General features: G+C 31.8%; 2 pseudogenes; both read left to right on the plus strand.

The window, feature by feature from the left end:
• Window positions 1–1,021: 1,021 nt before the first annotated feature.
• Window positions 1,022–1,921, plus strand: LOC140819094 (mitogen-activated protein kinase kinase kinase 20-like; annotated as a pseudogene).
• An 8,519-nt stretch (window positions 1,922–10,440) lies between these two features.
• On the plus strand, window positions 10,441–11,340 carry LOC140819095 (mitogen-activated protein kinase kinase kinase 20-like; annotated as a pseudogene).
• Window positions 11,341–11,856: the final 516 nt, after the last annotated feature.

Consider the following 11,856-nt stretch of genomic DNA (forward strand, 5'->3'; position numbering starts at 1 on the left):
AGATCAAAAGATTATATTTGATTTATATAATATTTTCTAAATATTTAATTATAATAATAAGATAATTTTGTTTTTTGTCTATAATTTATGATTTCATAAATACTTTTTCTAAACGTCATAATGATATACTTATTGTCAAGATTGGACGTGTGTTTAGGATAAGATGATTTGACGCCTCACAAAATTAATATTTTCATATTACATGTGCTATTTCGGGTGATTTAGCTACAAGAATCATAAATTTTAATATGCAGCAAGTTTATTCATATATTTTTTTACCAAACACTATAAGTGGAATTTTCATTTTAAAAAAGAATATGAACGTTTAAAATCGATCGACCACGATATGTCTCATTCAAATCCTTATTATTTCCCTTCTATTCTTGATTCGATACATTTTATGTTTCTTTACCAACATGTTCATAAATTTAATGGCATTGTTATGATTTAAATCATAAGTGGTAAGATATTTTCGAAAATATGACCATATATGACACGGATACGGTGTTATAATAACCGTTCTATGACATCATTCAATTGTGTATTTATTAATAATTAGCGACTTATCAGTAAATGATTGAAAATAAGATGAATTTCAATGCTATACATATATGTTTTTGTTCTATATCTGCCACGATTCAAGAATTTCAAACATTTTTCTTATGTTCTGTTGCAACGCATTCTGTGACACATCACTGTCAAACATTATATTTCTCTATATTATGTTGTTTCTGTATTTGATCGGCCCCTCTTGCGGAGCATTTCAAAAAATACTCACATCTTACACCTTTTCCCCGGATAAGCATGTGGGGCAAATCGAAGAGGAGGAAGAGCAATTTTGGGGCTGTTGATGAAGCCATGTTCAAACAAGACCATCTTTATTTGAAACATCTATTAATTAAAATGCGGGGAAATTGCATATACTACCCCCGTGATATCCCGAGTTGGCATAAATCCCCTCGTGAAAAATTTATCATCTTAAAACTCCCCGTGTTTTTTAATGGCCAGCTCACGCCCCCTCGCCAGTATGGTTTATACAACACGCGCATAAAGTTGCGAATTGTCATTGTTTTATGAGTTTTTTTGTCTAAAATGCCCTCGTTCGGTATAGAAATAGAAGACCTTTTCTTCTTCTTCATTTCGCGACTTCTGCATATTCCCCTTTTAAAAACCCTAGATTCATCCAAAATTATGAATTCAAATGTTGATGTAAGATATCCCCAAACTCCACTGTGCAAGTGCAATGTTAGGGCAGAGATTAGAGTTGTGCAATGAGAAATTGATATTGGACGAGCTTAAGGATTGCCCGGAGGTGATTCGTTGCTTTGGGGAGAGCTTTTCGTACGAGAATGGGGAGAAGTTGTATAATGTGTTGTTGGAGTACGCCTCCGGGGGAGCTTTGGCTAATAGAGTCAGGGGTTGTTGTGATCGGGGGCTGCCGGAATTTGAGGTCCGGCGATACACGAAGGCTTTGCTTAAAGGGCTTCACTATATCCACAAGCTTGGTTATGTCCATTGTGATATTAAGCTTCAAAATATTCTGTATATGTCGCCTGAGGTGGTCTCCGGTGGAGAGTAGGGGCCTCCAGCGGATATATGGGCTATTGGGTGTGCGGTGGCGGAGATGGTCACCGATTCTCCGGCATGGCGGTGCTCTAATTTGGCGGGGTTGCTGCTGTCCATCGGCGTCGGTGACAAGGTGCCGGTAGTGCCGGAGAATTTATCGGAGGAAGGAAAAGATTTTCTCGGCAAGTGCTTTATCAAGAATCCAAACAAAAGATGGACGGCCGAGATGCTTTTAGATCATCCTTTTGTGAGTGATGATCAAGAATTCAGAGATCTCAGAGATGAAAAATCTGCTTCAACTTCTCCGAGATGCCAGTTAGACTACCCTGATTGGGAATCGAGAGCACTTCGTTGACAATATCATCGTCCAGCTCCAACGCTTGGTTTCGAGACAACCCAGCAAGAATGAAAATGAAATAATTTAGCTTATTATTTAAGGAGGGGCATTTTAGACAATAAAAAAATTTGTTTGACTAAAAGCATGGTTGGCATGCGTGAGCTGGCCATTAAAAAACACAGGGAGTTTTAAGATGATAAATTTTTCACGAGGGGATTTATGCCAACTCGAGATATCACGAGGGTAGTATATGCAATTTCCCCTTAAAATGCTGCTAGAATATTTTTTTTTAAAGCTAAATCTCGAAAATGTATTTAAATGCATGCATACAATAACTGTAGTAACACACACATTTTAAAATAAAAGGATTCCAATACTGTAGTTAAAAAATATGTCAAAAATCATGTCGAACCAACAACATATAAAATGAACAGTGCGCACTTCCAGTCCCGCCTACTCAGTCTTCGGTGCCTCCAGGCTCCTCATCAATATGCTCACCTGCATCATTCACACCTAGTGAGTCTAAAGACACAACAAACCAAAATAGTTATAACAAGTACATATACATACATGCAATAGTGAAGAGTATTGAACTTAAAATAGACTTCATGATCTTAAAATAATGAACTTAAGCATATCATGTCAAAGCATGGGTGGAAATTGTTACAGTTGTTTATTCGATTCATTTGGACTCTGTTTGGTATACATTGTTCTGTTTTTACCTTTCACGCATTGCATTTCATTTTATTGTGTTTCCTCGTATTTTAATTGATTATTATGAGTCAGTTATATTTGCCGTAATTTTACTTGTTCGTCTTGTTAGGGCTCGATTCATGTTTTTAGATGAAAAATTTTATTGGATAAATTTATATATGCTTTATTATTATAAATATATTTATTAACTATAAAATTAACGATAAAAGTAGTAAAAAAATAATCGAGATAGGAAAAATAAAAAAAATGTATAGGAATACGACATTTTTATTTATAACATTTCATTAATATATTTTTATTCTAGATCGATATATTAATATTAGTAATAGGAATCGATCATCCAATTATCGGAATGGAGGGTTCAGATGCAACTTTGAGATTTTCATCAAGGAAGACATACACACGGTTGCAGCAAAAATCAGCCAACCATGCATATCCTTTCCTCACAAAATCCACATACACCAACGGGTTCTCTCTCTCGATTATGGCCTTTGCTTTCTGCCCATCCATCCCTACTAATTCAGGCCACATGTATTTGTGCCCTGTACGTATATAACAGTATTTTTCATTATATTCCAATAAAAATTGCCGATGGTATGTAGCTAGTATGACATAACTAATTAAGATCTCAAATTTAAGACGGTTTGACGAAGAACGAGTTTTAGTAAAAATTTCTCCAACTCAATATATCTATATATATATATATATATATGAAATGATAGTTTCTACATTTACTACCTTAATATATAAATATTTTTTTAAAACAAATAATAGAATGTATAAATGTTTCGATTAGTACCTCTGCCACAACATTTAGGAGTCTGGCAGCCAAGCCATAAACAAGATGTCTCCACATTCATTTTCTTTAGCCTTTGGTTGTTAGAATTAATATTAACATTTATTGGTTTATATAGACACACCGCCCGTTATATATTTTATTACCGTAATTTTAGTCAATTTAAGATCTGTAATCATCGACCAATCTTATTATTTATTACATATATTATATTATATTATATTATGGAATATTGTTAACATTCCATTGATTTCTTCAATTCTCTTATTGTTAGGAAATTGGCTTCAAATTTTGAAATATTTTTAACATTCCAATTGATTTAATGACATTCATAAAGAGTATGTTGACCCAAATTACCTAGATTTATCGTTATTTTAAAAAAGAAAAAACAATTTAAATGGATTCTTAGTCTCCTTCAACCTTATTGATGGATTACAGAAAACATAATTTTGGACTTTGAACTTAGAAAGAATCATTTACCACTCTAAAAAAAAAACTTAACAAAAAATAATAATAATAATAATTATACCTGACATACAACAAACACTCAAAGATCAAAAGATTATATTTGATTTATATAATATTTTCTAAATATTTAATTATAATAATAAGATAATTTTGTTTTTTGTCTATAATTTATGATTTCATAGATACTTTTTCTAAACGTCATAATGATATACTTATTGTCCAGATTGGACGTGTGTTTAGGATAAGATGATTTGACGCCTCACAAAATTAATATTTTCATATTACATGTGCTATTTCGGGTGATTTAGCAACAAGAATCATAAATTTTAATATGCAGCAAGTTTATTCATATATTTTTTTACCAAACACTATAAGTGGAATTTTCATTTTAAAAAAGAATATGAACGTTTAAAATCGACCGACCACGATATGTCTCATTCAAATCCTTATTATTTTTCTTCTATTCTTGATTCGATACATTTTATGTTTCTTTACCAACATGTTCATAAATTTAATGGCATTGTTATGATTTAAATCATAAGTGGTAAGATATTTTCGAAAATATGACCATATATGACACGGATACGGTGTTATAATAACCGTTCTATGACATCATTCAATAGTGTATTTATTAATAATTAGCGACTTATCAGTAAATGATTGAAAATAAGATGAATTTCAATGATATACATATATGTTTTTGTTCTATATCTGCCATGATTCAAGAATTTCAAACATTTTTCATATGTTCTGTTGCAACGCATTCTGTGACACATCACTGTCAAACATTATATTTCTCTATATTATGTTGTTTCTGTATTTGATCGGCCCCTCTTGCGGAGCATTTCAAAAAATACTCACATCTTACACCTTTTCCCCGGATAAGCATGTGGGGCAAATCGAAGAGGAGGAAGAGCAATTTTGGGGCTGTTGATGAAGCCATGTCCAAACAAGACCATCTTTATTTGAAACATCTATTAATTAAAATGCTGCTAGAATATTTTTTTTAAAGCTAAATCTCGAAAATGTATTTAAATGCATGCATACAATAACTGTAGTAACACACACATTTTAAAATAAAAGGATTCCAATACTGTAGTTAAAAAATATGTCAAAAATCATGTCGAACCAACAACATGTAAAATGAACAGTGCGCACTTCCAGTCCCGCCTACTCAGTCTTCGGTGCCTCCAGGCTCCTCATCAATATGCTCAACTGCATCATTCACACCTAGTGAGTCTAAAGACACAACAAACCAAAATAGTTATAACAAGTACATATACATACATGTAATAGTGAAGAGTATTGAACTTAAAATAGACTTCATGATCTTAAAATAATGAACTTAAGCATATCATGTCAAAGCATGGGTGGAAATTGTTACAGTTGTTTATTCGATTCATTTGGACTCTGTTTGGTATACATTGTTCTGTTTTTACCTTTCACGCAATGCATTTCATTTTATTGTGTTTCCTCGTATTTTAATTGATTATTATGAGTCAGTTATATTTGCCGTAATTTTACTTGTTCGTCTTGTTAGGGCTCGATTCATGTTTTTAGATGAAAAATTTTATTGGGATAAATTTATATATGCTTTATTATTATAAATATATTTATTAACTATAAAATTAACGATAAAAGTAGTAAAAAAATAATCGAGATAGGAAAAATAAAAAAAATGTATAGGAAATACGACATTTTTATTTATAACATTTCATTAATATATTTTTATTCTAGATCGATATATTAATATTAGTAATAGGAATCGATCATCCAATTATCGGAATGGAGGGTTCAGATGCAACTTTGAGATTTTCATCAAGGAAGACATACACACGGTTGCAGCAAAAATCAGCCAACCATGCATATCCTTTCCTCACAAAATCCACATACACCAACGGGTTCTCTTTCTCGATTATGGCCTTTGCTTTCTGCCCATCCATCCCTACTAATTCAGGCCACATGTATTTGTGCCCTGTACGTATATAACAGTATTTTTCATTATATTCCAATAAAAATTGCCGATGGTATGTAGCTAGTATGACATAACTAATTAAGATCTCAAATTTAAGACGGTTTGACGAAGAACGACTTTTAGTAAAAATTTCTCCAACTCAATATATCTATATATATATATATATATATATATATATATATATATATATATATATATATATATATATATATATATATATATATATATGAAATGATAGTTTCTACATTTACTACCTTAATATATAAATATTTTTTTAAAACAAATAATAGAATGTATAAATGTTTCGATTAGTACCTCTGCCACAACATTTAGGAGTCTGGCAGCCAAGCCATAAACAAGATGTCTCCACATCCATTTTCTTTAGCCTTTGGTTGTTAGAATTAATATTAACATTTATTGGTTTATATAGACACACCGCCCGTTATATATTTTATTACCGTAATTTTAGTCAATTTAAGATCTGTAATCATCGACCAATCTTATTATTTATTACATATATTATATTATATTATATTATGGAATATTGTTAACATTCCATTGATTTCTTCAATTCTCTTATTGTTAGGAAATTGGCTTCAAATTTTGAAATATTTTTAACATTCCAATTGATTTAATGACATTCATAAAGAGTATGTTGACCCAAATTACCTAGATTTATCGTTATTTTAAAAAAGAAAAAACAATTTAAATGGATTCTTAGTCTCCTTCAACCTTATTGATGGATTACAGAAAACATAATTTTGGACTTTGAACTTAGAAAGAATCATTTACCACTCTAAAAAAAAATCTTAACAAAAAATAATAATAATAATAATTATACCTGACATACAACAAACACTCAAAGATCAAAAGATTATATTTGATTTATATAATATTTTCTAAATATTTAATTATAATAATAAGATAATTTTGTTTTTTGTCTATAATTTATGATTTCATAAATACTTTTTCTAAACGTCATAATGATATACTTATTGTCCAGATTGGACGTGTGTTTAGGATAAGATGATTTGACGCCTCACAAAATTAATATTTTCATATTACATGTGCTATTTCGGGTGATTTAGCAACAAGAATCATAAATTTTAATATGCAGCAAGTTTATTCATATATTTTTTTACCAAACACTATAAGTGGAATTTTCATTTTAAAAAAGAATATGAACGTTTAAAATCGATCGACCACGATATGTCTCATTCAAATCCTTATTATTTTTCTTCTATTCTTGATTCGATACATTTTATGTTTCTTTACCAACATGTTCATAAATTTAATGGCATTGTTATGATTTAAATCATAAGTGGTAAGATATTTTCGAAAATATGACCATATATGACACGGATACGGTGTTATAATAACCGTTCTATGACATCATTCAATAGTGTATTTATTAATAATTAGCGACTTATCAGTAAATGATTGAAAATAAGATGAATTTCAATCCTATACATATATGTTTTTGTTCTATATCTGCCATGATTCAAGAATTTCAAACATTTTTCTTATGTTCTGTTGCAACACATTCTGTGACACATCACTGTCAAACATTATATTTCTCTATATTATGTTGTTTCTGTATTTGATCGGCCCCTCTTGCGGAGCATTTCAAAAAATACTCACATCTTACACCTTTTCCCCGGATAAGCATGTGGGGCAAATCGAAGAGGAGGAAGAGCAATTTTGGGGCTGTTGATGAAGCCATGTTCAAACAAGACCATCTTTATTTGAAACATCTATTAATTAAAATGCTGCTAGAATATTTTTTTTTAAAGCTAAATCTCGAAAATGTATTTAAATGCATGCATACAATAACTGTAGTAACACACACATTTTAAAATAAAAGGATTCCAATACTGTAGTTAAAAAATATGTCAAAAATCATGTCGAACCAACAACATGTAAAATGAACAGTGCGCACTTCCAGTCCCGCCTACTCAGTCTTCGGTGCCTCCAGGCTCCTCATCAATATGCTCACCTGCATCATTCACACCTAGTGAGTCTAAAGACACAACAAACCAAAATAGTTATAACAAGTACATATACATACATGCAATAGTGAAGAGTATTGAACTTAAAATAGACTTCATGATCTTAAAATAATGAACTTAAGCATATCATGTCAAAGCATGGGTGGAAATTGTTACAGTTGTTTATTCGATTCATTTGGACTCTGTCTGGTATACATTGTTCTGTTTTTACCTTTCACGCATTGCATTTCATTTTATTGTGTTTCCTCGTATTTTAATTGATTATTATGAGTCAGTTATATTTGCCGTAATTTTACTTGTTCGTCTTGTTAGGGCTCGATTCATGTTTTTAGATGAAAAATTTTATTGGGATAAATTTATATATGCTTTATTATTATAAATATATTTATTAACTATAAAATTAACGATAAAAGTAGTAAAAAAATAATCGAGATAGGAAAAATAAAAAAAATGTATAGGAAATACGACATTTTTATTTATAACATTTCATTAATATATTTTTATTCTAGATCGATATATTAATATTAGTAATAGGAATCGATCATCCAATTATCGGAATGGAGGGTTCAGATGCAACTTTGAGATTTTCATCAAGGAAGACATACACACGGTTGCAGCAAAAATCAGCCAACCATGCATATCCTTTCCTCACAAAATCCACATACACCAACGGGTTCTCTCTCTCGATTATGGCCTTTGCTTTCTGCCCATCCATCCCTACTAATTCAGGCCACATGTATTTGTGCCCTGTACGTATATAACAGTATTTTTCATTATATTCCAATAAAAATTGCCGATGGTATGTAGCTAGTATGACATAACTAATTAAGATCTCAAATTTAAGACGGTTTGACGAAGAGAACGACTTTTAGTAAAAATTTCTCCAACTCAATATATCTAAATATATATATATATATATGAAATGATAGTTTCTACATTTACTACCTTAATATATAAATATTTTTTTAAAACAAATAATAGAATGTATAAATGTTTCGATTAGTACCTCTGCCACAACATTTAGGAGTCTGGCAGCCAAGCCATAAACAAGATGTCTCCACATCCATTTTCTTTAGCCTTTGGTTGTTAGAATTAATATTAACATTTATTGGTTTATATAGACACACCGCCCGTTATATATTTTATTACCGTAATTTTAGTCAATTTAAGATCTGTAATCATCGACCAATCTTATTATTTATTACATATATTATATTATATTATATTATGGAATATTGTTAACATTCCATTGATTTCTTCAATTCTCTTATTGTTAGGAAATTGGCTTCAAATTTTGAAATATTTTTAACATTCCAATTGATTTAATGACATTCATAAAGAGTATGTTGACCCAAATTACCTAGATTTATCGTTATTTTAAAAAAGAAAAAACAATTTAAATGGATTCTTAGTCTCCTTCAACCTTATTGATGGATTACAGAAAACATAATTTTGGACTTTGAACTTAGAAAGAATCATTTACCACTTTAAAAAAAAAACTTAACAAAAAATAATAATAATAATTATTATACCTGACATACAACAAACACTCAAAGATCAAAAGATTATATTTGATTTATATAATATTTTCTAAATATTTAATTATAATAATAAGATAATTTTGTTTTTTGTCTATAATTTATGATTTCATAAATACTTTTTCTAAACGTCATAATGATATACTTATTGTCAAGATTGGACGTGTGTTTAGGATAAGATGATTTGACGCCTCACAAAATTAATATTTTCATATTACATGTGCTATTTCGGGTGATTTAGCAACAAGAATCATAAATTTTAATATGCAGCAAGTTTATTCATATATTTTTTTACCAAACACTATAAGTGGAATTTTCATTTTAAAAAAGAATATGAACGTTTAAAATCGATCGACCACGATATGTCTCATTCAAATCCTTATTATTTCCCTTCTATTCTTGATTCGATACATTTTATGTTTCTTTACCAACATGTTCATAAATTTAATGGCATTGTTATGATTTAAATCATAAGTGGTAAGATATTTTCGAAAATATGACCATATATGACACGGATACGGTGTTATAATAACCGTTCTATGACATCATTCAATTGTGTATTTATTAATAATTAGCGACTTATCAGTAAATGATTGAAAATAAGATGAATTTCAATGCTATACATATATGTTTTTGTTCTATATCTGCCACGATTCAAGAATTTCAAACATTTTTCTTATGTTCTGTTGCAACGCATTCTGTGACACATCACTGTCAAACATTATATTTCTCTATATTATGTTGTTTCTGTATTTGATCGGCCCCTCTTGCGGAGCATTTCAAAAAATACTCACATCTTACACCTTTTCCCCGGATAAGCATGTGGGGCAAATCGAAGAGGAGGAAGAGCAATTTTGGGGCTGTTGATGAAGCCATGTTCAAACAAGACCATCTTTATTTGAAACATCTATTAATTAAAATGCGGGGAAATTGCATATACTACCCCCGTGATATCCCGAGTTGGCATAAATCCCCTCGTGAAAAATTTATCATCTTAAAACTCCCCGTGTTTTTTAATGGCCAGCTCACGCCCCCTCGCCAGTATGGTTTATACAACACGCGCATAAAGTTGCGAATTGTCATTGTTTTATGAGTTTTTTTGTCTAAAATGCCCTCGTTCGGTATAGAAATAGAAGACCTTTTCTTCTTCTTCATTTCGCGACTTCTGCATATTCCCCTTTTAAAAACCCTAGATTCATCCAAAATTATGAATTCAAATGTTGATGTAAGATATCCCCAAACTCCACTGTGCAAGTGCAATGTTAGGGCAGAGATTAGAGTTGTGCAATGAGAAATTGATATTGGACGAGCTTAAGGATTGCCCGGAGGTGATTCGTTGCTTTGGGGAGAGCTTTTCGTACGAGAATGGGGAGAAGTTGTATAATGTGTTGTTGGAGTACGCCTCCGGGGGAGCTTTGGCTGATAGAGTCAGGGGTTGTTGTGATCGGGGGCTGCCGGAATTTGAGGTCCGGCGATACACGAAGGCTTTGCTTAAAGGGCTTCACTATATCCACAAGCTTGGTTATGTCCATTGTGATATTAAGCTTCAAAATATTCTGTATATGTCGCCTGAGGTGGTCTCCGGTGGAGAGTAGGGGCCTCCAGCGGATATATGGGCTATTGGGTGTGCGGTGGCGGAGACGGTCACCGATTCTCCGGCATGGCGGTGCTCTAATTTGGCGGGGTTGCTGCTGTCCATCGGCGTCGGTGACGAGGTGACGGTAGTGCCGGAGAATTTATCGGAGGAAGGAAAAGATTTTCTCGGCAAGTGCTTTATCAAGAATCCAAACAAAAGATAGACGGCCGAGATGCTTTTAGATCATCCTTTTGTGAGTGATGATCAAGAATTCAGAGATCTCAGAGATGAAAAATCTGCTTCAACTTCTCCGAGATGCCAGTTAGACTACCCTGATTGGGAATCGAGAGCACTTCGTTGACAATATCATCGTCCAGCTCCAACGCTTGGTTTCGAGACAACCCAGCAAGAATGAAAATGAAATAATTTAGCTTATTATTTAAGGAGGGGCATTTTAGACAATAAAAAAATTTGTTTGACTAAAAGCATGGTTGGAATGCGTGAGCTGGCCATTAAAAAACACAGGGAGTTTTAAGATGATAAATTTTTCACGAGGGGATTTATGCCAACTCGAGATATCACGAGGGTAGTATATGCAATTTCCCCTTAAAATGCTGCTAGAATATTTTTTTTTAAAGCTAAATCTCGAAAATGTATTTAAATGCATGCATACAATAACTGTAGTAACACACACATTTTAAAATAAAAGGATTCCAATACTGTAGTTAAAAAATATGTCAAAAATCATGTCGAACCAACAACATATAAAATGAACAGTGCGCACTTCCAGTCCCGCCTACTCAGTCTTCGGTGCCTCCAGGCTCCTCATCAATATGCTCACCTGCATCATTCACACCTAGTGAGTCTAAAGACACAA

The sequence above is a fragment of the Primulina eburnea genome, chromosome 18, assembly GCF_022965805.1.
Source record: "Primulina eburnea isolate SZY01 chromosome 18, ASM2296580v1, whole genome shotgun sequence".
NCBI lineage: Eukaryota > Viridiplantae > Streptophyta > Magnoliopsida > Lamiales > Gesneriaceae > Primulina > Primulina eburnea.